At 40.3% G+C, this 24,164-nt stretch overlaps 1 long non-coding RNA gene across 3 annotated transcripts in view; it reads left to right on the top strand.

The window, feature by feature from the left end:
- The first annotated feature begins 8,640 nt into the window (after positions 1 to 8,640).
- LOC125638970 (uncharacterized) overlaps positions 8,641 to 24,164 on the top strand; it is a 172,512-nt gene continuing 156,988 nt past the window's right edge. For all 3 annotated transcript variants that reach the window (XR_012668746.1, XR_012668747.1, XR_007357333.1), the window contains exons 1-3: positions 8,641 to 8,826; positions 14,082 to 14,184; positions 14,458 to 14,541. This is a non-coding gene — a long non-coding RNA (uncharacterized LOC125638970). The remainder of the gene's footprint in view (positions 8,827 to 14,081; positions 14,185 to 14,457; positions 14,542 to 24,164) is intronic.

Here is a 24,164-nt window from a genome sequence, read left to right as displayed (position 1 = left end):
TCATGCAATTAGTCAGGGGAACAGTGAGTGCAGGACATCTTCCAATGAGGTTTTAATTGTATTTATATAATGATACCATTTCCCCCTGTCTGTGAATACTAGATAATACTTCATGGGCACCACCAACATAAAAATCACTCTTCTCTATGAATATTGTTAAAAGTAACAGTTAATATTACAACAAGCTATAACTAAAACTTGACTAAGTGAAAGGGATTAGAGGGAAAAATAATCTTTTTTCTATGAAATGTATGCATTTTACAGCATTTGTGTATAAATTCCACTGCTTTGTGTGTATAGTAAGTATTCTCTGACACCTCCTGGGTAGATAGATCTCTAGGAAAGGTTCTATCATCACCTTTCTTCCATAGAGTACCTAGATGGAAGTTAGTTGTTTCCTCTAACCTAAAGATCCTTTCTTCTCATGCCATCTACCTGAGGCTTAACTGAGCAGGCAAGAGTGTCTTCTGTTGGTCAGGGAGGGGAGCTGTTGGGAAAAAATGAGCTGCTTCTACTCTTCCAGTAGTAGCCTTGAGGAGTGGGCCTACCTAGTCAGTAGCCTCTCACGGATGTTCCTGGGCCATACAGGCACCACTAGGTGGGTTTTATGAAACCTAGATTATATCTGTTGTTGGCAGATGGAGGGGAACCAGTAGCCCAGGTCCCTAATAGCTGAATGTCAGCTGCAAATCATTCTGTTAACCTATCCCTAGGAGAAGATACCTCAGTGTCATGTCACCTCCTCCACAAGCCCATTTCAGAGAGGAATACATGGAGACCACAGCGAGGAAGAGGGATGACCTTGGCTCACACCCTGAGTGGGAGAAATGGGCCTGGCAGACATCCTCAGGGAGACACAAGCCCTTTCTCCCAAAAGAACCCAAGGGGAGAAATATTTCTCAGATAAGCAGGGGGCAGAGAGCATGGGGCTTAATGGGAGACTCTTGATATCTAAGGAATTATTGAGATAGAAACTGAAATAGAGACATGATGAGGGAACAAGAAGTGGGGCAAACCTGTTTGATCGGCTCTAGCACAGCTGCATTGCCTGTGAAAACAGGAGTATATAAGCACCAGAAGAACTAATAAAAAGCATGATTGCCACAAACCTACAGTGAGAATGAACAACTAACTTTTCCAGCAAAATACAGACAAAACTGGTAAAAACTAGCATCTTCTGTTTTCATCATATCAACAGATGTCAGATTTCATTAGTCAGGAAATAGAAAGCTCTAAACAATTGAAGAGGGGTTGAAATATCAATGGCTTACATTATTGCCTGCTTTGCACTGTTTGATTACTGCAGTGTTTCCTGTACATGCAGCAACATGCAGCTGTGTGAGTCAACCTTCAGTATATTAAGGATGTGATGCGTTTTTTGAGTGTTAAACAAAATGGAATCAAAGGAGACACTGCAAGCAGAATTTCAAATTGCAAAACGATTTAGAAATAGTAGGTATCACAACCTACACCAGCTCATTGTAAAAGGGATCCAACCACTGAATCCTATGGGCTGCAAAGCTCCCTAGGTCTGGATAGTGACTGATCTCTGTTCATAGCTCTGGGTCACTCAAGTGCACTCCCTCCATTGCTCCTCTTGGCACTGGCCACCCAGTTAGACCACAAAAGCAATGCCTTGGCATTCCCAAGCCCTCAGGTTGCTTAGGCTAATCTCCTCCAGAGTCCACCTGGTTGGGTGGCTTCCAGTTTCTTTAGTTGCACTCTTCACGTGACATAGCAAGTCAACTTCTTAAATGTACACATGCTTTGCTCTTAGAAAGCACAAGGGAATTCCAGATCTGGGCAAAACCACAAACACCTGACACATTTCCCCCATTAACCTGATCTCACCCCTTCATTTGTGCCTGAACTCTAGGTGTAGATGTCCTTGACTTCTCTGCAGCAAGTCCTTCTTGCTGCTGGCAGTCGTTGATCTAGCACACAGAAGATCCCTGGATCATAAAGACACGTGCTGATTTTTACTGTTTATCTGGCAGGCACCAAAATCCATTTTGCTTGAGTCTGATTTTGTTTGTTTAAAAACAAACACCCCCTCCTTTTTTTCCCCCAACCCTGCTGTAGAAGTGATCATATTTCACTTACATTTTTTTCTCTTGCTATTATATAACAAAATCATAATCTAAGAGGTGCTTTCCCTTTAACAGTTGTAACACTTAAGTGGTGGAAATGGTGTTTTTATGTATATTTATGATTATCAGCACTCTTTAATCCCAGAATCATGGAAATAACTTTGCTTTTGCTCACATTAGTGGTAAAATATAGAAGTCCAATTTTTATTGCCTTTCCACACAGTGATCATGTCAATTTCACCAGTTAACAGATCATGTCAATTTAACCAGTTAACAGTTAACATCTGCGGGTATGTACTTGCTGCCATTTAATTACCAGGTGAAGTTTAAGGTTTGATGTTGACTTAAAGGCGCAAATGGTGCCTACCTGAGAGATACTGCCATAATTGCAATAAGCTGGAACCCCCATTTCTTATAACAGTGGTGCTGCTGGTAGGCTGTTTTTAGGATTTCTCATCTTGGTCCAATATAGCCTGAATTTTGCTGACATTCAGGGCACACGGCACAGCTTTTCTATTTGTTTCGGCTTTTGGCAAGGGTTGAGTTCAGATATCTGCGTGGAATTGTTTTTAACAGAGGAAGAGGTGGCGTTTGGGATGGAGCAAGAATCATGCCTACGTGTATATTTGGAAAGCATCTAGAACTAGAATTGTATGCTAGTGAAAAATTAGTAGAGGTAATAATATTGATCTGCAATTCTGTTGGCAGCTTCTCTGATGCCTCATCCTTTAAACGTTAGCATTTTATCCACCAGAGTTAGACTGTAAACACATAGTACAGAAGCCTTGTTTGGCTCAGTTTTTGAAAAATTGCCTATAGACAGGCACTGCAGCATTGGATTAGTAACAAATTATCAACCAAACCCTAAGGTTCCTACTCAGTTTTTATTCAGGCAAATTCCCATTGGCCCAATACTTGTGAAAATGACTTTTTAAAAATAATACAGCTAGTCAGTTGCAGACTTTGGGAATTGAATCCATGAGTCCTTGCTCTTTGAGCCAGGTTCTAAACATTAGATCTCACTAGTTTCTGCAGTTCTCAGTTTTGCTTTTTTCCCCCCAAGAGGTGTATCTGAACAAGATTTTTTCTGATACCCAACTTCTCCACCTCTTCTGTTTTTTTGTGCAGCTTATATAATGCTTTATTTGTGACCTCTTACTTCACACATTATTAAGATATCACAAATTCACCATCCTGATCTCAGTGATGGAATAAGTGGGAGGATGAAATGGATTGGAAAGGAGAAATGACAATTTCAATCTCACTCCCATAGAGCAGCACTATATGTTTGGTTTTAAAATCTTATATGTTTGGCAGTGTTCCCCAGAATGAAAGAACCTCTTTAATTTAATTAAATCCTTTCTTCTCTATCATACTCAGTCCTTTACGAATTCTGATTTATCACCTAATAATTAACCCAAAAGAGTATCTCAAAAATATATCCAAATCAGAAAAGAATCTTTTCCTCCATTGGTTCTGTTACTATCAGGAGACTGATCATTTATTTCTCTTGAAGAAACCTCAACCCCCACACATACTCTTCTTAAAATCATGGGAAAAGAACAACTATAATTTTAAAAAAATAATCCCTTCTAAAACAGTATCTTTCAGGAACAGTTAGAACAAAATTTACTCTGAAAAACAGCTATTTTTAATACTAAAATGCACTAGGTATTGAATATCTATTTGCACCAAAAAAAATAATTTTTTTTGTTACCACTCCTGTTATGCACTCTTCTTACATGCAAAGCTGTGGGACCAGCCACTGGGGCAAGCACAGTGATTATCCAAAGTCAGGCATTTAGAGGGCTCGATCTTTGTTGTACTACAACAACCTTCTTGTTTCTGCATTGTGGAGCTTATCACAGACAATATGATTCCTGTGAAAGTGCCTGGGAAGTGCTCAGAGGTATTGTGGACTTTTGTGTGTGTGTGTGTGTGTGCACGCGCGCCCCTCAGATATCTGTCGGTAGGAGTATGCTGAGTAGTGGCTTCAGGATATCGTCTGTGGAAAGTGCCACTGGATCTTAATATTCACAAGTGCTCAGTCAGAACCTCAGGTTTGTGATATCTGAAAGATGGGACCTCTATGGAATATGGCCCCTAACATCAAGCAAGTACTGTCTCAAAGGAAAGCACTCCAACTACTAATCACCAACACTACTTGAGCAACAAACAAGTGAGTTTACTTTGTAGGGCTCCCATCCAGATAATATAATGAAAAATGGTTAGATTGTGAGACAATCTATCTGCCCTGAATAGAGGTGGCACACTGTTACACTAGCCCTGGAGCAGCTGCAGAAGGGAGACTGATTTTGAGTCGTGATCCCTTTCTCACTTTCCCAGATGTTCTGAGAGGTAATAAACTGAGTAGGGTCTATACCCAGCAAATCATGCATTCCCAGCACACCGGTGGGGGGCACAGCCGAGGCTCCACCCTTTCCTCACCCTGCTTCCCATTTGCATGGGGGAAGGAAGTAGCAACTCTCTAGCGTTGCTTCCATGACCACACAACTACCCATGATCATAGAATTATAGGACTGGAAGGGACCTAGAGAAGTCATCTAGTCCAGTCCCCTGAATTCCAGGCAGGACTTAGTATTATCTAGACCATCCCTGGCAGGTGTTTGTCTAACCTGCTCTTAAAAATCTCCAATGGTGGAGATTCCACAACCTCCCTAGGCAATTTATTCCAGTGCTTAACCACCCTGTCACTTAGGAAGTTTTTTCTCATGTCCAACCTAAATCTCCCATGCTGCAATTTAAGCCCATTGCTTCTTGACCTATTCTCAGCAGTTAAGAGCAATTTTCTCCCTCCTCCTTGCAACAACCTTTTATGTACTTGAAAACTGTTATCATGTCCCCCCTGTCTTCTTTTCCAGACTAAACGAACCCAGTTTTTTCAATCTTCCCTCATAAGGAAGTGGGTAGTTGGTGCAGGGGAAAAAAGGGGCAACTTGTATTGCCACACTAGTTTTGAATACCTTGGCCCCAGGGGCTTTACAAACTTTAACAAATTAAGCTTCACAACAGGAGTAGGAGACACAAGAATTATGACACTGATATACGCTCCTGCCAATTCATTTCCATGCCAGTTTGAAGCTGCAGTAGGTGAAGAACTACCTAAGCAACCAAAAACAGAAATGAATCCTGAGCTGGGAAGTTAAAGCAAGGAACCATCTGGTCATGATGAACTTGCTGCACAAACCCTCTGGGGCAAAAGAAAAGCAAACAGAAAATTCAAAACAAGCACAGTAGTGGGAAGAATGTGTAGAAAGGAGATGATGTACCTGTCATCCCTTTAATACTTTGGTTACGTTGTGACATGACCAATACATGGGGACTTTATACAAACTCTATTCTGTTAAGAAAGAGATAGAATGCTGGTTCCTGTAGGGCTTCTCAACTGAATCAGAATTGAAACTAACAACATTCCATGTGTAGGAATTTTAATAACAAATTAGATTAGTTTTGTTCCTAGCAAGAATATGATCAGAGGACGAAGACAGGGGGATGAAAGACACACCACTTGATATGAGAAAGGGATTGTGTGTTTGGGAGTAGTAGTGGTCCACATGAGTAGACAATTTTTTCTCTATTACAAATGGGCCCTGATTTGCAATAGAATGAGATTGACTATTCTGTAGTATATAAGAGACTGTATAAGCAGTATCCTGTATCCTTTTGCACTTTTCGCAGGACACTGGAGAAATGTAGAAGAGGGGTTTCCAAAACCAGATGTCCAAGAAGAAGAGACATAAGTTTGACTTTTAAAGATTTTAATGTGCTATTTTCTTAATGAGTGAACATGTTAGGTGTTAGCATAACTGAGGAAAGTGTCCAGAAAAAAGCATAGCATAAAAGGTGTGGGAGTGATGAATGGTTTGGGAAGTGCTAAAGAATAGCAAATCTGATTTAAAAACGGATGGCAAACTTTAATTCCCATCAGGATATCTTTCAATGGCTATACTGCTTTGTCGTGAATTTACTGAGGCTACAATCCATTATTTTCAAACTCTCCTTGCACTTTGTGTGCATCAGAATTTGATGGAAAGATCAAACCAAAAGAGAAAACAAATATTGAGAATCCTTTTCTTAATGCATTTTCTCTTTCCCTTCTCCCCCAAAGAAGCCTATCAGGAAAAGAGAGATGAACGGAGAAGAAATTTCAAGACTCACTAATATGGAGATCCACCATCCAAGAATCTTCCTCTAGCTATAGCTCAAGAAAAAAAAACATTGTTTTCTTTTATGTTTTTGTCTGAATGCATCACATGGTAATCTGGGTTAAATCTTATTCTTCAGTAAAAAGGCAATGAATGATGGAAAAGCCAAGCCAACCTTTTAACAGACATAGAAGTTAGAACGGTCTGGCATAACTCAGACATTCTCCTTTTAGCCAATTGCAAATGATTCTTCTAATGATTATTTTTCAACTCTAAACTCGTAATAACCATTCTAGGCTAAGTTTGCTTCTTTGACTTGCACACCTCAGAGTGTTCTTTCTCCTGCACAGAAGAAGAGAGACTTATTCATTCCTAAGTACACACTATCAGAGAATTGTGTATTTAATCAAACACCACAGTCTGGGTTTAAGGAATGCCCTGTTTTAGAATATATACTTGAAGAAAAGCAAACTTGCTTGTCATATTTTTAATCCTATGGGATGCTTTTTCTCATTTGTTGCTGGAGTGTCTAACCTATATGAAAAGTATGATTTTTACAATAGGGATCATTCAATGACGTGCTATTGTGGGAGATGAATTTCTGAATGTTAGGTTTATTTTATTGATGTTCCATCCAAGGATGGAAGCACAATGGAATAAGAAAGGAACTTAGATTATCTAACTTGTGAAAGCTTGAATGAAGGTTGAAAACAGGAATTATCTTGGTAGAGGGTATTCTAGTCCCCTTCCATGGAAAATCCCAAGGATCTTGAGGGAAGAACACTCAATGAGGTTACCCCGGGAACATTTCCCCCCTAATAATTTCATTAGGGAGGGACTGCGTAGCCCTCACAGAGCTGTGGGAATCTCAGGGGATCTACCAAAAGCAAAAGGTCATCTGCGTAGAGGCTTCTCCATCAGCTTTGGGCCTTCTATTCTCCCTGCAAATCATCAGTAGCATGTTGCCAGGTTTTTTTTCCCAACTCCACCTCCAAAGACAAGTTCTCTAACGGAGCAGGAAGTACAGTCAAAGTTAGTGCAGGCTCAAGCCGCATTATGTTTTGGGAGGATTTACCACTGATATCTCAGGTGCAAGGTGCATTTCCTCCAGTCCTATCTCTGGCTGTCCCCACCACACACAAGAGGAGTGGGAACAGTGCTGCAGAGATGGCAGACCCTCCCCTTTTGGCCAGGAAAGGGGTCCTTAGCTTGTGCAGATCCAAAGTGAACATAGCAATCTTCAGCCATTAGGAGCTGATAATTGAAATGTTCGCACTATATAGCACTAGAGTTTGGTAGCTGGGAGATTGTCATCAGCTGGTCACCATGATACCGGTACATGATTCTGTATTATGACAACTACAGCATCTGCAATTCAAAGTACATGGATCTGTCACTGCTCACATGGTTTAGTGGCTACTATTAAGTCTGAATGATTTATATTACATTATATATGTATATAAAATTAAAATGTTCACCTTCCCAGCACTTAAAAAATGAAATATATGTATACATAATGCTATGAAGGTGTAAAATGCAGCAAACACAAATGCTTCATTTATTTATAAAAGTGCATTTACACCAAATTTTAGTTACCTGGACTACCTTGAAAGCTTTTTCTCATTTTTGCTTTTCATTCCCCATCACTTGTAATCTTTCAGAGAAGCTGGAACACAGCATTTTATAATCTCTACCACTTTTGTCCTTTTCCATTTTTCAGAAATTGATTTTTCCCTTCCTCCTCCCCTCTGTTTCTCATGGAACACAGCCTAGCTTGACAGAGTATTTACTGTCTTGCTTTGTAAAAGCATAATCAGTTATGGCGGCAATGATGCCAATGAAGTTCTGGAAACAGGCTTTGTTAAATAACTAGAGTTCACTTTGCTGCCAGCGAGAAACCTACTTTTTTTCTCAGTAAAACAAAATGTACCTCCATGCCATATGTTGATACTGGCTATGGCTTAAGCTTGGGTGCTGAGGGTTAAATTGGTCTTGGATCCAGAACAGATTTAAGTTAAAAATATAGAGAGAATATGCTAAGGAGGACTGAAGCTCCTCTTTTTTTCAGGAGCTGGCCTCAGAGGCTAAAATATCTGATAGCCAGTCTTTTGCTAACCATCCTGGTTTATAAAGGAGACAAGTTAGAAAGATGCATGGAAATTTAATGGGTGGGTTAGTAACATCTTAAAACACTGGGCTGAATGAATACTACACTACAGTGTTTGTGAATATTAGTTTGAATTTTCCAGCCAGTGATTTGTTTCAACACCCCATTTTATTCTGTTAGCTCAACAATCATGTGTTTGTTTGTTCATACTAATGTTTAGTGAGCAGTTGTCCCTCACACTAGTACTTGTATTATCTGCAAACGAGGGTGTTTGTGTGTGAACAAGAGCCACATTCTAACTGAATCGTACATGAGGGCTCAAGGACTACACTTTGCCTAGGCACAGGGCAAAGTGAGGAGAGAAGGGACACACAGAGCAATTCACAACTGCTCCCTCTGTGTATTCCCAGGAGACAGGAAGGAGAAAGGGCCATGACATCTTTCGGTGGTGCAGGGAGAACAGGTCAGTAACAAAATATGAATGTAGATATTTTAAAAATATAAATTGTATTTACAATCTATATTTTAACATGTATATATTTAAAACTAGTAAGTCTACTTATTAGAGTATTAACATATTGTATGTCAAATTTGGGGCCTCTTCACTGTTGTATCTGGCATACTTCTCAAGTACTCTTACCACCACAGCTGTGGGGGATGCCACCAAATCCTGTATTCCCTCCCCTCCTCCCCCATACTGCTATATTTTTCAGTGCTACTGTGGCCATTCCTTTTATGCAAAGCCAGTTTAGCTTAACAGATGCATGCCCCTCTTTTATTCTGATAAAGTAAGATATTTATCTTCATCATCTTTTGCCTTTACAATAGCAGTGTGCAGCACTCTTTCTATTTCCAGTGTTTTCCAATGATTAATTAAGCCTTAAAAAAAATCACTAGAATTCAGGAACTGTAAATATATTACAATAAACTCCATTTTACAGGTGGGTAACCTGAGACCAAAGGATAAGAAACTTGTCCCAGGTCAAAGAGATCAGATTCAGAGGCAGAAGGGGAAAATAATTGTCTCCACATACTCCTGTTCTAGCCAATAGACTGCTGCCTCTGAAAGTCCTTTTTAGAGGGAAATCCTTTTCCCAACACCAAGTTGGAATAACAAGGCTTGGCACAGGAAAAGTCTCAGGATGGTTGGGGGAGGGGGGAGGGAGAATCTTTCCCGCAGGCCACTATGTGGAAGCTGAATAGCTCTGCAGTTTCTGCCATAGCCCTAGCTTGTCATATACTCTCTATAGTTAGTTCTCTGCCTATACAGGTATGTAAGCCTTATGGATCCATGTATCCTGGATCCACCAGTGTTGAGTTTACCCCCAAGTCCTCCACTTTGGTGTTGAATTCTAATGGTGTGTATACCCCATGGACAGAGACCTCAAAGCTTGTCCTTGTGTTATTTCAAGCCATTCTTCAAGTCTTAATTTGTACAACATGTATAAGAAAAAATTTGTCACCTTCCCCCTCCCATTCTCCACATACTTTAAGAAGACCAGTGTGCAATTGGCTAGGACATGACTAAAACCTTTTGTACTTTAGTATGGGTGCAGAGGAAAGTCTCTTGCACACTGTGGAAGTAAAATAGTGGTATAATTGGCTATAAACATGCATGTCACAAACACAAAGGCAAGAAAGGCAGGCAACTGACTGTGACATATAATAAAATGAACACCTGATGCTGGTGACATCCTTAATGGTGCCAGAGGGAAGTTGCTGTAATAGATATAAATTTTAAAAAATAAAATAAAATAAAAGCAAGAGGGATCATTTTTGAGTGAAGCTCTGACTTGAAGCATCTCTAAATTATAACTCCATAGACATAAGCATTGAAGACAACTTTGCCTTTCCATGCAAAACAGTATGTCTTGTTTGTTTCCTAGGAAACCATCAAGAATCAGGAATGCAAAGTCTTCAGAGTAATTCATAGTTAGTGAAGTTATGGTACATTAATAAACACAAGCTGATAATATTTAGTCCAAAATATAAAAGGTGGAGGTGACTGCACTGACAAATAATTCAGGAGGTCTCCCTTGATAAAAGTGGACCTGATAGTCCACCTGATGTGTGAAATCACAAAAGGGGTTAGAAAGTGATTGGTTATATATCACCCTAGTGCATTCTGTAATCTTTGGATGATCTGATTCTGTTTCTCACTGTAGTGGCCTTGGAATCCCTGGAAGGAATGTTCTATGCTACTTTAGTGTTCATAGTCCCTTGGATAGTGTCAGGATTTCACAGCAATGATGTTAACTATGGTGCAGGTTAACTAACTCAATCCAGACAGCTGGGCCACCCTGATCTTTGTCTTTGGGATAGGACTAGAAATGGGAGGTATGGAAGTTATACTTTTGTCAATACGAGCCACCGATGATGTTGAGACCTATTTGATTGGTCTGTCCTAATAGTGCAAGGGAACCTGATCTGTTATGCTTGGCTTGTACTGTGTTTGGCTGGGGGTGACACAGTTTCAACACAATCCTAGACTAGAATGTAGTTAAGGTAGCATGATGGGGATCAAGAGGAAGAAATGGCAGAATTGTGGGGAGTTGTGCTTCTGGGTATCCCAGTAGCAGCGATGTGTTTTAGCATTTAAGCATGGCAGCATTTTCTTTCAGATGTGGGCCTTCCCACAGTGATCCATGGTTTTGTGACGTCTGGACTGGAATATCATAGTGCTCTCTCCATAAAACTACATCTTAAGTCTACTTAAACTGTAGCTAGTGACAAATGGAGCAACCTATTGTTAAAAGGTGTTTCTCATACAGAGCACATTATATCTGGCTTCCAGTTAATTTTCAAGTGCAATTTAAGGTGCTGATACTAAGCTATCAGTTCTTAAATGGGTTAGGTCCTGTTACTTCAAAGACTGCCTCTTTCCCCAGGCAGTTGTGGTTATTTGAAGTGCTAGAGTTAAACATACTGGAAAAGTGCTACAGAATTTAATAGTGATAAAACTTTGAATGAAGTTTAGTTCAATAGGGTTTGAATGAGTCTATAGAAATTACACAATATAAAGCTATAACATTTACGAGAAGTGATATTTCTATCGTTTTAGCCATCCTAAAGAATTCTATAGCAGGGATACCATTTTTTTTTTGTTATATTCTATAGGATTTTTTCTGAAGAGAATAGCTCCCTGGTTTAGCTATTAAAAGGGCTGGAGTCAGGCTAGTCTCAATGTGAGACTCTTGCTTCCTTTGTCAGCAAGCTGTTGACATGCAAATCAAGCTGTAAGGCCCATTTGGTTTACCTGACTTTACTTGTGGTGAGAAGAGGAATGAGTAGGTTGTTAGGGCTGGGGTAATTCTGATTTAAAGAAATCTGTCCTTTGAAGGACAATTGCTTGGTCACTTGTCCTAATGATTGTTTAGTTTTTATGAAGTTTACATGTCCCCAGAATACTGGATGCCTTTTTTAATAAGATACAGTAATGAATGAAACAAAGTGAAACAATTGTTTTCAGCAGAGTTACTGCAGCAGGACTTTGAGTGCCAATCCCACATATAATGTATTAGGACTAATGAAAATGTGTGTGTTAATGAAAACATTACATGTAACTATAACAACCTCCCACATCAACCTAGTTCCTTAAGATATTTGCTTGATGCAAAATGACATGACCTGTAGTTGGTTAACCTAGAATAACTTATGTGACAAAGCTCTGTCCTTGCCTCCATGGGTCCCACATTTCCTGGCGAATTTCACTAGCCTCAGAGGCTCACTGTGACCCTCCACATAACCCTTCTTTCTCTAGAGACAAGGGTCATAATCTACTGAGCCATTTTCATCATTAGCCAGCAAGGGAGTGAGGAGAAGTCATCCTTCCTTGCACAGTCTCTGTTGTCTCCCAGTCTCAGTGATTAATCAGGGGGCAAAGGTGTGTGGGGGAGAGCCCAGGCCCACCCTCTACTCCAGGCTCCAGCCCAGGGACCCTAATAGTATCAGTTATGGTAGCTGACCTTTTAGAAACATGACACGTACAATTCCCTGAGCTACTTCCCCCACAGCAGCCCTCACTTCCTCAAGCGCCACTTCACCCTTACCTCAGGGCCTCCTTCCTTGTGCCTGATACAGTGTGTACTACTCAGCCTCTCCAAAGCACAACTTCCTTCCACAGCTCCTGACAGGCCCACCCACCTGACTGACTGGGAGGCTCTTAACTAGTTTCAGCCAGCCCCTGATTGGCTTCAGGTGTCCCAATCAACCTAGCATTCTCCCTGCCTTCTGGAAACTTCTTAATTGGCCCCAGGTGTCTTAATTGACCTGGAGCAGCTTCCATTTCACTTAACCTGGTACCAGGGATTTGTTTAGCCTGGAGCTAATATATCTATCTCCCACTACTTTTCTATAGCCGTCTGGCCTTGCCCCGTCACACTTATTAATTCCATGATTCTTTCCCCGTCTACTGTGCATTTAAAACCTTTGGTTTCTCTGCCTTTCTGAATCTGTGAAATCCTCTCTGGAATGATAGAGCAGGACCATAGATCAACAGGGAAAATGGAAGAAGACTCAGCTGTCTGGCCACAATAAAGTAAAAGAGCCTACAGAACAATCTGGAGAGCACCTTAGTTTTAAAAAAGAAAGGCATTGATTAGAGGGGAAGCAAATTCTGAAAGAGAAGCCTACAGATACTTGGCCTCAGTCAAAACAGCTACCAGTCAAACAAGGAAACAAAGAAAACTATAGCTGGGAACCTGTGGGACTAGAGATAATAAGAACAGCAGGGGAAGAGAAAAAGAAAATATATAAGAAGAAAAAAACATTAAAAAGAAGAGACATGAAAGGGAATGAAAAACCAATAGATGATGCCAGAATATTTGACAGTGAGGGGCAGGATCTAAAGGAAGTTCTGAAAGGTTAGGCTGAACTCCCCTATGGGGCTAGGTTTGCTACAGTAAGATATTAACCAAGAGGGTTGTCTGTACAACTCCAAATCCAACATGGAAAAAAAAAAGAATATAACTGGAAACCAATGCACTGGGTTGTATGAGTATATTCTGAAATATTTTAGTCCTACAACAGAGATGGTATAGTTAAAATCTAAGATCAAAGGTGATCAGTAATGCAAGTCTTTACCTTCTGTACCTCTTTCTTTTGACTAAGGTACTGTGCCATGGCTGGAGTTCAGGGAGGAAAAAAAATTATTGGTGCATGAGTGCTTCATTTGTTTCTCATTGGTTTTTTTTAAACAAACAAACAAACAAACAAACCTTTCCTCGGATCCTTTGAAGGGATTATAGAGCAAGATGATTGTTCAGGTTTTTAAATCAAAACTATTTATAATCAAAGTAACATTTTTATAGCTTCTTTCATCCCAAAGCACATTAGAGATTGTATTTACAGAAATCATTTTAACCTCCAGTGAAATGCTGGAAATGTTTAATAAACATTACACAACAAGATCCTAATTTTACACACAATCCTCACATCACTAGTCTATTTAAGTCAACAGGGCTACTTTTGTGACTACGAGTTTGCAGGCTGAAGCTTCAGTTTAGAAGAGAAAGTGAAGAATACAGTATTCACTAGAAACTCTAAGCAGATTTTTTTCAGGTAGGCATTATCGAGGCTGGAATTACACCAGGGCACCAGACTTAATATTCATACTGGAAAGTTCCATGGGCCTTTGGGATCTGAATGATTAGAACTTCAGTTCTTCTACTTATTCCTAAAATTTCAACTTCAACAGTGCAATCTTACCTCACTATACAGGGATATTGGCTCCAAACTAGAAGGAAGAAGTGCCACCTGCTGAATTGCTACCATCACTTCCTACAACTCCTAAGTTTTTTCTTGGAAATCTGCCTTTCAAATGGTAACTAGCTGCTTAACTTGTAAGATCTAATGACACAGCCTGAGGTGCAATAAAATTGTTCTACCCCTTAATTTCATGGGAGGGGATGGAAAAAAAAACATGCGAACAAGGCGCAGTAAGTGACAGTGAATTGTTTGTACTTAGAAATCCAAATGCTCCTATACATCTCTTGAGTTATCTTTTGACTAGACTCCTGGGGTATGAATGAAATAGGAACCTTCAAGTTTGTGCTTTGCCTCTTGATTAATCTGAAAGTTAATTTCTTTTCAATAGAGTACCCAGCTGGTTTTCTCCCAGACTTCTTCTGGTAATGTAGAACAGAGGGTTGCAGTGGATGATGTGAGAATCCTAGTTCAGGTGAGTTTTGTGGGATTTCACATTTCTATGCAGAGGTCCTAGCTATGTTTTCCTATTAAATATTTCCGAAATGTGGCAGATGTTTAAAATAAATTGAAATGTACTAAACATGAGCTAGACAGCGGAAATATGAAACCAAGGGCAACATGATAAACTCCTATAGCACTGAAGTTAGAGTGCAGATCTGTAGTGGCTAAGTCATTATGCAAGGTAACCTATTTCCCCTTGTTTTTTCCTGTCCCCCCCCCCCCAAAGACGTTCTTGTTAAACCCTGGATTTGTGCTGGAAATGGCCCACCTTGATTATCATACACATTGTAAGGAGAGCGATCACTTTAGATCAGCTATTACCAGCAGGAGAGTGAGGTGGGGGGAGGTATTTTTTCATGCTTTGTGTGTATAAAGAGATCTTCTACACTTTCCACAGTATGCATCCGATGAAGTGAGCTGTAGCTCACAAAAGCTTATGCTCAAATAAATTGGTTAGTCTCTAAGGTGCCACAAGTACTCCTTTTCTTTTTGTTTACTACAAACATTCCCACAATAATTAGTTTCTGCCTCCCTTATTTATTATAAACATATTCACAACAGTTAGCTGTTTCAGCAATTACTTGTTTAGGCTGGTCTTGTCTTAAATTGGGATTACCTTTATCAGCTAAATTAATCCTACCACCTGGAACTCATTATCTTTATAGCCCAAAAATGTAGAGAAAGTAGAGATTCCTTATTTTCCTCTTCTCAACTTTTTTTTAGTGACACTTGTCATGGACTAGAGTTGTGCTTAAAAAAAGAGTTAATGAGAAACCTAAAATTATGCATACCTTCTCTGGTTGCACAGCAAACTTGAAATTCACATTGTGTTAATCAAAAGATTCTTTAAGATTTATGAACCTTTCAAGTGAACCTAGACTCAGTTTTGAGTGAATGTCAACCAGTGTATATTTTCATGTTGGAATTTATTTCATATGGTTTCTCTGCAACACGCAGCTAAATTCTACAGTTTCAGATGAGGGTATTTTTTTTTAGATCTAAGGTTTGTTTGAACCAGAAACTTGCAGAGAAATGTGTAGAGGTTGGAAAACCAAATGGATTGAAACAGAAGAAAATGTATGGTTGAGCCCCTGAAAACTAATCCTCTGTATCACCTAGAGTTGGTAAGGGCCCAATAAATGCTGCTGCTCAATCTCTCCCTCCCCCGCCCCGCCACCAGTCCTTTAAATGGTAAGTCAAATTATACATAACCACAATATAGGATGGTGAAAGTCCAATTTCTAGGCTGCACCTTACTTTTCTTATCCACAGAAGGTCAAATTCTCTGCTGCTGTAAATAAGTACAGCAGTATTGACTTCAATAGAATTTCACTCACAGCAGAGAATTTGGCTCCATGTCTCTTTCTGAGAAGTGGAGGGTTTATAAGCTTTTCTGTCATCTTACTGTATACCAGTAGGTATTTCAGACTGAGCCCTGCACCATTGGCATTGACGAATATTGCTGGACAGAGCACATTTAAAACAAAGATTTATTATATTCCTAAACTACGGACATTTGAAACAGTACTACTCATCCATTATCATACACACACAAAATAGAACCCCACAGCTGAATTACCCCACAACTTTTTCACACCAGCTATGTTGTTAAATCTCAGAATCCCTTTGAAATCATTCAGGTAAGCAACTTCTTGCTGTGCTCATTTTTTCCACATTGAAGAAACTTCTCCAAACATTTTTTTTTTTTGGGGGGGGGGGGGGGGGTTCTGGTATTCAACAGCCTCCAGTGTACACATTATACAGTTGTCATTAGATGGAGGAACTTTTCTTGTTGAACATGTAAGTTCTTTAACTTCTTTTGCAGTGGTGGTGGTGGGAGGGGACTCCACCACCCAACAGGAACTGCAGTTGCTATGGACTATGATGGGAGTAACCTTTTAAACCATGATACTGAAATGTTTATTTGTTCTGATATTTCTTATCCTCTCCCCCTTCTCCCTCCGAGCCCATCTACAATAAGAGCTTCAAAAATTAGCAAGGTGTACAGGTAAAACTTAGGATTTAAATAGACTGTGAAGGAGTATTTAAAAAAAAAGAGAATCTCTTTATTTCTGATGGAAAAAAGGAAGAATTTTTGAAGGTATTTTCAGTTTTCTTAGGAATTCAATTAGCCCCAGATAAGAGAAAAATGTTGAGCTACATATGATTGACAGTTGTCAAAAAGACATTCTTTGCCTCCCATTAGACACTTAGGACTGTAATCGTGTCAGGTCTCATAAGCTAAGGGTATGTCTACACTATAAAATTATGTCAACCTGTGTTACGTCAACATACAGCTACCACACTAATTAAATAGCTTTTGCATGTCCACACCATGCTCCTTGCGTTGGTGGTGCGCATCCTCACTGGAAGCACTTGCACTGCTTTAACTGTCAGTGTGGGGCACTGTGGGACATCTTCAGAGAACTGTCCACGATGATTCCAAGATCTCTTTCCTGATTAGTTGAACTAAAAGAGCCCCCATCATATTTTATGTATAGTTGGGGTTATTTTTTTCCAATGTGCATTACTTTAGATTTATCCACATTACATTTCATTTGCCATTTTGTTCCCCAATCACTTAGTTTTTTGTGAGATCTTTTTGAAGTTCTTCACAGTCTGCTTTGGTCTTAACTAACTTGAGCAGTTTAGTATCATCTGCAAACTTTGCAACCTCACTGTTTACCCCTTTCTCCAGATCATTTATGAATAAGTTGAATAGGATTGCTCCTAGGACTGACACTTGAAGAACACCACTAGTTACCCCTCTCCTTTCTGAAAATTTATCATTTATTCCTACCCTTTGTTCCCTGTCTTTTAACCAGTTCTCAGTTCATGAAAGGATCTTCCCTCTTATCCCATGACAATTTAATTTACATAAGAGCCTTTGGTGAGGGACCTTGTCATAGGCTTTCTGGAAATCTAAATACACTACGTCACTGGATCCCCATTGTCCACATGTTTGTTGACCCCTTCAAAGAGCTCTAATAGATTAGTAAGACATGGTTTCCCTTTACAGAAACCATGTTGACTTTTGCGCAACAATTTATGTTCTTCTATGTGTCTGACAATTTTATTCTTTACTGTTGTTTCAACTAATTTGCCCGGTACTGACGTTAGACTTACCGGTCTGTGATTGCCGGGATCACCTCTAGAGCCCTTTTAAAATATTGGTGTTACATTAACTATCTTCCAACCATTGGGTACAGAAGCTGATTTAAAGGACAGGTTACAAACCATAGTTAATAGTTCGGCAATTTCACATTTTAGTTCTTTCAGAACTCTTGGGTGAATGCCATCTGGTCCCGGTGACTTGTTACTCTTAAGTTTATCAATTAATTCCAAAACCTCCTCTAACGACACTTCAGTCTGTGACAATTCCTCAGATTTGTTACCTAAGGACAGCTCAGGTTTGTTACCTAAGGACAGCTCAGGTTTGGGAATCTCCCTAACATCCTCAGCCATGAAGACTGAAGCAAAGAATTAATTTAGTTTCTCCACAACGACTTTATCACCTTTAAGTACTCCTTTTGTATCTCGATTGTCCAGGGGCCCCACTGATTGTTTAGCAGGCTTCCTGCTTCTGATGTACTTAAAAAACATTTTGTTATTACCTTTTAAGTTTTTGGCTAGCTGTTCTTCAAACTCTTCTTTTTTTTTTTACTAGTAAGACACTGTACAGCAGTAGTACACTCTTTTTGGATATCAAGCTGAATAAAAAGTTAGGCTGTGGAGATTTAAAGTTAGGGGTGTGTAGTGAAGACAGGCTGATGTTAGAATTCTGAAGAAGACATCTGAGATCTGTTTAATTTTGTATGGAAATTCCGCTAAGGGAAAAATAAGAACAACGATAGTTCTCAAATATAGCCTGTCCCAATGATGTAAAAATTTTCTCCTGGGAGACCTTTGTGACCTAATATAAACTAAACACCACATGAGCAAATTGCTTGCTGAAAGCATGTGCACTTGCTATAAGACTGATTGTTCAAAAGTGAGAATGTAGCAAAAAGGTCACAATAATATGAATTTGTGGTATATAGACCAAGTGACCTGGGTAACTGGAAAAAAACTCCCTTTCTAATTTAATGCGATAAAATTCAGTGAGATTTTGTCTTAGTTTTTAAAGATATAACCAAATACAATTTCATATTTTACACTTCTTAGGGGCAAAAATAGCCCTTATCTGCATACACACAACTGATATAAATTAGAAAGGGGAGAATCCTTAGCTAATAAGGGTGCAATTGGAGCCATTCTTCCCATGGCCCCGTTAATCTTTTAAAAAATATTTCTACTACATACATTCTATGGGACAGGCTATTTTGGTGAATCCTTTTTCTCTCCTAGTACACCACTGGAAATATATAACATAATAATTAATAAATTAACAAAATGAACTCTAACTCCCCAATATTCTCTTTTGAAACTTCATTTTTCTGTTTTTGAAAAAAGAATTACAACAATTCCCTTTAGTTAAATGCTTCAGCAAACTTGTGCACCTCTTTAATTTTAGTCTAAATGTCACAACAGATGCTGCTCTTCCAGTCTCAATAGGGAGCAGATTCAACAATCAGGGAGCATAATTACAGAAATCTCTAGCTCCTGCTGGCTCAAAGTTATACTTAGGGCACACTAAATAGTCTGCCAGTTTCAGTCTTGAATGGATGACTGGGGCCTTTGGTGATAAAAGATCAGTGAAGAGTGCATTTTGATTCGTTACAGAATGCTAACAGCTTTGTAAAATTTATAATGTAGTCAGGCATATGCCAGCTTTGTACCCTGGCAAACAGTTAAAACAAATATAATACAATTAGGAAATAAACATTAACGCTACCAGTGTGAAGTGCAAAAAATGATTTGCCATAACCCAACTGAGGGAATGTATCCTTTGCACTTCATAGATTGGCATAAGGTGAAAAAATCAGTCTTTTGTAACACAGAGGGATCCTGGTCGAGATCTCTAGGCCTTTAAGAAAACCTAAGGATCGAATATAACTCATTCTTTGTCACAGAGGATGATGATATTTAAAAAACTAGAAATTACATAAGGACCCAGGGTTTTTTCTTTTCCTATAGGGCTAATCTGCATTAAACCACATTTTAAGATTATTAAAAATTAAGGTTGGAGGGAAAAGGATACTAAAAAAGAATAGAACAGTGAATAATCTAATACGAACCAGACTATTCTTATCCTTCACTGCACCTAAGTCACAGGGCGTAAAACAATCCGTTTTTAAATATACACTACCATACCCCTCAGCCCACCCGGCTCCAAATGTGGGATGTGATGTGTGACAAAGACCCAGAATGAGGGACACAAGAAAATTATTCACACAGGACACTTAAAATATGGTGGGATTCTTTCCTTTAGTGTAAATTAACTCTTTTCTATAGCATCAATTCCATGATTCTTTATTACAGGTGTCCCTAAATTTCAATAATAAAAAAAGGGACACCAAATTTTGTGTGAAATGTTCAGCAACTTGGGGAGTAAAGTGAATGAAAGGACCGTTAAAAGGCATGCATGCGGTAAGACACAGTCCTGACATGGAGTATACCCACAAACTCTGACTGACTTCAGCAGGAATTATGGTTATCCCTTTGCAAAATTAGGAGTCTGTTTCTGATCTCAGTTACAGCATTTTACCCCCTTGACTCCAGTGGAAGAAAGATCAGTGCCACCTTCCAAATCTGAAAGGATTTCTCTGTAGTACATACTTTAACCTATCCATTCTTAATACAAGAATGTGAAAAGATTTCCAAGAAGTTAAATATTCACATGGACTCATTTTCTCATGTTTGGGATACACGTCATCTGTTCTTGAACCAACTTTTCTCATTTTATTTGCTATCAGCTCTTTTTTGTGTAGGTGAAGATTTTCTGACTTTGACCATATCAGGGTGACTTGTATATGGTGCTGTAATAACCCTTTCTTTTCTATTTTTTTTTCTTTCTTAGTTTCCTAATTATCTCCACTTAGGAACAATCTGACTGCATCTATTTTGGTACCATTGTAATTTTTGATTTTTGTGTTGGATCTAAAGGAGCTGTCTCTCAGTGTTTAACTGAAAAAATTCTTGATAAGAGTAAACAGAAACGTTTCCAAAAGGAAACAAACAAAAAAGTACAATTAATTAAAAAATATGTAAAATGAATGATCTACCAACAATTTGTAATGCAACAGCCAAAGTACACATTTTTTGTTTGTCTCTGTATATATATTAGAACTGGTAAATATGAATAGAAGCCTAACAAGCAGTGAAATCAGAAAGTAAAAGATTAGCTTTTCCACATACATTTGGGCTTTATTTGAAGCTAATTAACATTATATCTTCCATGAGCATGGCTTTGCTTGTAAATTCTGTTGGGTTTATCACACAATATTCACAATAAATACATTGCTGAGAGAAAGCAGTGTCTTCAGAGAATTACAGTGAAATTAAACCACAGATATAAGCTGTCCAACTCAACAGCATTATATACCCTCAGCAATCAGGGTTCAGAACACACAGAGGTTGAGACACTAAACCTCAAGTAATAACTTAGTCACTCTCATAGAGCAAAGGGGTCAGAATGCCAGCAGTAGCTAACAAGTACACCTAAAGCTTTATTCAAAGACCATAATCTCCCATGTTCTCAAACCTCACAGTAGGTCCTAACACCAGTCTTCAGGCTCTAGGGTTCTTGAATAATGCTAACCTTTTCTCCAACTAATTTTCCCCATAAGAAGAGACAGATGCTTATATTTCTCCTTCCCAATATGGCATTTCCTAGCTGAAGCTCTTTGTTAATCATTCTTTGTGCTTATATAGGTACCTAAGAAAAAAAATCTATGTCACTGTCACGGGGCATCCGGCCATCAGGAAAGGAAGGGGGAATCACCCCCTTCTGGTGATGGTGGCTTCTCATCTTCGGGCCTGCAAGACCTAGCAGCCAGAGTCTATGGAGCTGCCCTTCTCTTCAGCGAAATCCAGCATGAAACATAGATAGTACCCCACTAACCTGAAGAACTGCCTTGCCTGTTTCTTGGTCGTAGGGACCAGACAATCCCTCAGGGCTTGTACCTTGTTTACTAAGGGATGCAACTAGCCCCTCTCCACCCTGCACCCCAAATATGTCACCTCTTTTTCTCCAAAATGGCACTTAGCCAGGTTTGTGGTCAGCCCAGCCTCCCCGAGGGCTTGCAACACAGTATTAAGGTGCTGCAGGTGTTCCTCCCAGCCAGGGCTGTAGGCCATGATATCATCAATGTAAGTGGCCACATTCTGGTGGTGTGGCCACAAAAATTGGCCCACCAGCAATTGGAAGGTGGCCTGGTGATGAACTCGTAAAAGCTGAACGGTGTAGAGAATGCTTTGTTATCCCAAGATGTCGGGGTCATGGGTATCTGCCAGTAACCTTTGGTTTAATCTAGGGTAAATATAAATTTAGCCTTCCCCAGTCACTGGAGCAGCTTGTTGATTCTGGGCATTGGGTAGGCATCGAAGCGCAAAATGGCACTGACCTTCTGGAAGTCTATGCAGAACCTTATCATCCCATTGGGTTTTGGGACTAGGATGATGGGGGTTTCGCCACTTGTTCCTGGATTCTTTCACAACCCCCAGAGTTAGACTGCATCAAGCTTCTTCCAGACAGCTTCCCACATCTTTTCAAACCTTCTGTCCTGGGCTGGTGGTTATGTGGTGACAGGTCACATCCGTCCACCTGCCCACAGTGAGGCCATAACATGGTGGGGAAGGACTGGACCAGTTGTTGCAGTTGTAGGTGTTCTAGGTTGAGATCTTGTCCTATCAAGATGCGTGCTGCGTTGGGTGGCTCAATGGCTAGAGGCCCCAGCTCTGGTTTAGGGGGATGTGGGATGATTAGCAAGACTTCTCAGGTTTTCCAGGTCTTCAGGAGGTTGATAGATATACCTGGATGTCCTGCCATTGCCCAGACAAATGGATTTTGTAGTTAACTAGTTCTACCCTTCAAATAGCCTTGACTGGCCCCTGACACTTGGCAAATTGCATGGACTTGGACAGCAGTAATAAAAATAGGACACTGTCCCCAGCGTCAAAGGTTCTTAGTTTGGTCCTCCAGATATACTGGAGCTCCTGAGTTCACTGTGCCTGATATAAATTCTCCTGGAGGAGTTCAGGAAGTCATAAGATATGGGGAATGGACCCTTTGACCTGGGACTCTTGCTCTTCCTAAGTCTCCTGTAGCAAGTCTAAGATCACCCTGGGTTGTGTCCTGTAGAGAAGTTTGAATGGGGAGAACCCTGTGGAGGCCTGGAAAATCTCCTGCACAGCAAACAAGAGCGCGGGTAGCAGCTTGTCTCAGTGCAATGGGTCATTGTCGACAAACTTCCTTAGCATCACGTTCAATGCCCCATTGAACCTCTCTACCAGGCTGTCGATTTGTGGGTGGTATACTGACATTTTGAGGGCTCTGATATTCATCAGTTGGCCCAGTTCTGACATCATTAGTCCCTCTGTTCATTAGTGTCTTGTGTTTTGTGGTATCCAGAACCTGGTGAAGATCTTGAGGATTTTGGTGGCTATGGCAGGAGCTGTGGTCGTACACAATGGGATGGCTTCGGGGTACCGGGTTCTATAATCCGAAACTACAAGTAAATGGTGGAACCCTGACCCACTCTTCTCAAGGGATCAAGCTCATGCCAATTCTTTTGAAGGGTACCACAACCATTGGGAGTAGTGTCAGGGGACCCTTCACACTGGCTTGCTAACACTCTGGGAACAAGGTGCAAAAATATTGCACCTCCTTTTGGATGCCAGACCAGAAAAATCACAGTACCACTCACTGCAAAGTCTTCTCCCGACCTGGATGCCCAGCCCAAGCCTGAGTGGGCCAAATGCAGCAGGCCCCATCGGAATTGCCAAGGCACTAGTAGTTGTTGGAGTTCCTTTTGAGTCTGGGGACCTTTGACCACGTGGTACAGATGGTTGTGGACCTCAAAGCGGGGCCCCCAGGGGACATATTGGTCAGTACCTCCCTCATGTTTCGGATCAGCCACTTGCTCCCAGGCCTGGCTTAAGGTCGGGTCTTCCCACTGTTCCTCAAAAAGTCCACATTGACCATTAGCCACTCGGGTCTGACTTTGTCCTGGGTCCCAGTCTCGGGAAGGTGTAGTTTCAGGCTGGCCGGCTGAGCCCACCCCTGACCCTTCAGTTTCCTTGTGACGCAGGAGCCCCCTCTCATTGGCCCTGGGTTCCTCTCCTCTGGGTGTTTGTCCCCCCCATTCATACGAGACATCCCCAAACCACCACCACTTGTGTCCTAAGATCACTGGGTATGTCAGTGTCGTGGCCAGGCTGACCCAACACAGGTACAGAGAAGGGCTACTAGGATGATCCAAGGAATGGAAAACCTGTCTTATGAAAGGAGACTCAAAAAGCTTGGTTTGTTTAGCCTAACCAAAAGAAGGCTGAGAGGAGATATGATTGCTCTCTGTAAATATATCAGAGGGATAAATACCACAGAGGGAGAAGAATTATTTAATCTCAGTACCAATGTGGACACAAGAACAAATGGATATAAACTGGCCATCGGGAAGTTTAGACTTGAAATTAGATGAAGGTTTCTAACCA

Source organism: Caretta caretta, chromosome 6 (assembly GCF_965140235.1).
Source record: "Caretta caretta isolate rCarCar2 chromosome 6, rCarCar1.hap1, whole genome shotgun sequence".
Classification (NCBI taxonomy): domain Eukaryota; kingdom Metazoa; phylum Chordata; order Testudines; family Cheloniidae; genus Caretta; species Caretta caretta.
Note: the sequence above shows the minus strand (reverse complement) of the source record. Positions and strands in the feature narration are given on the sequence as shown.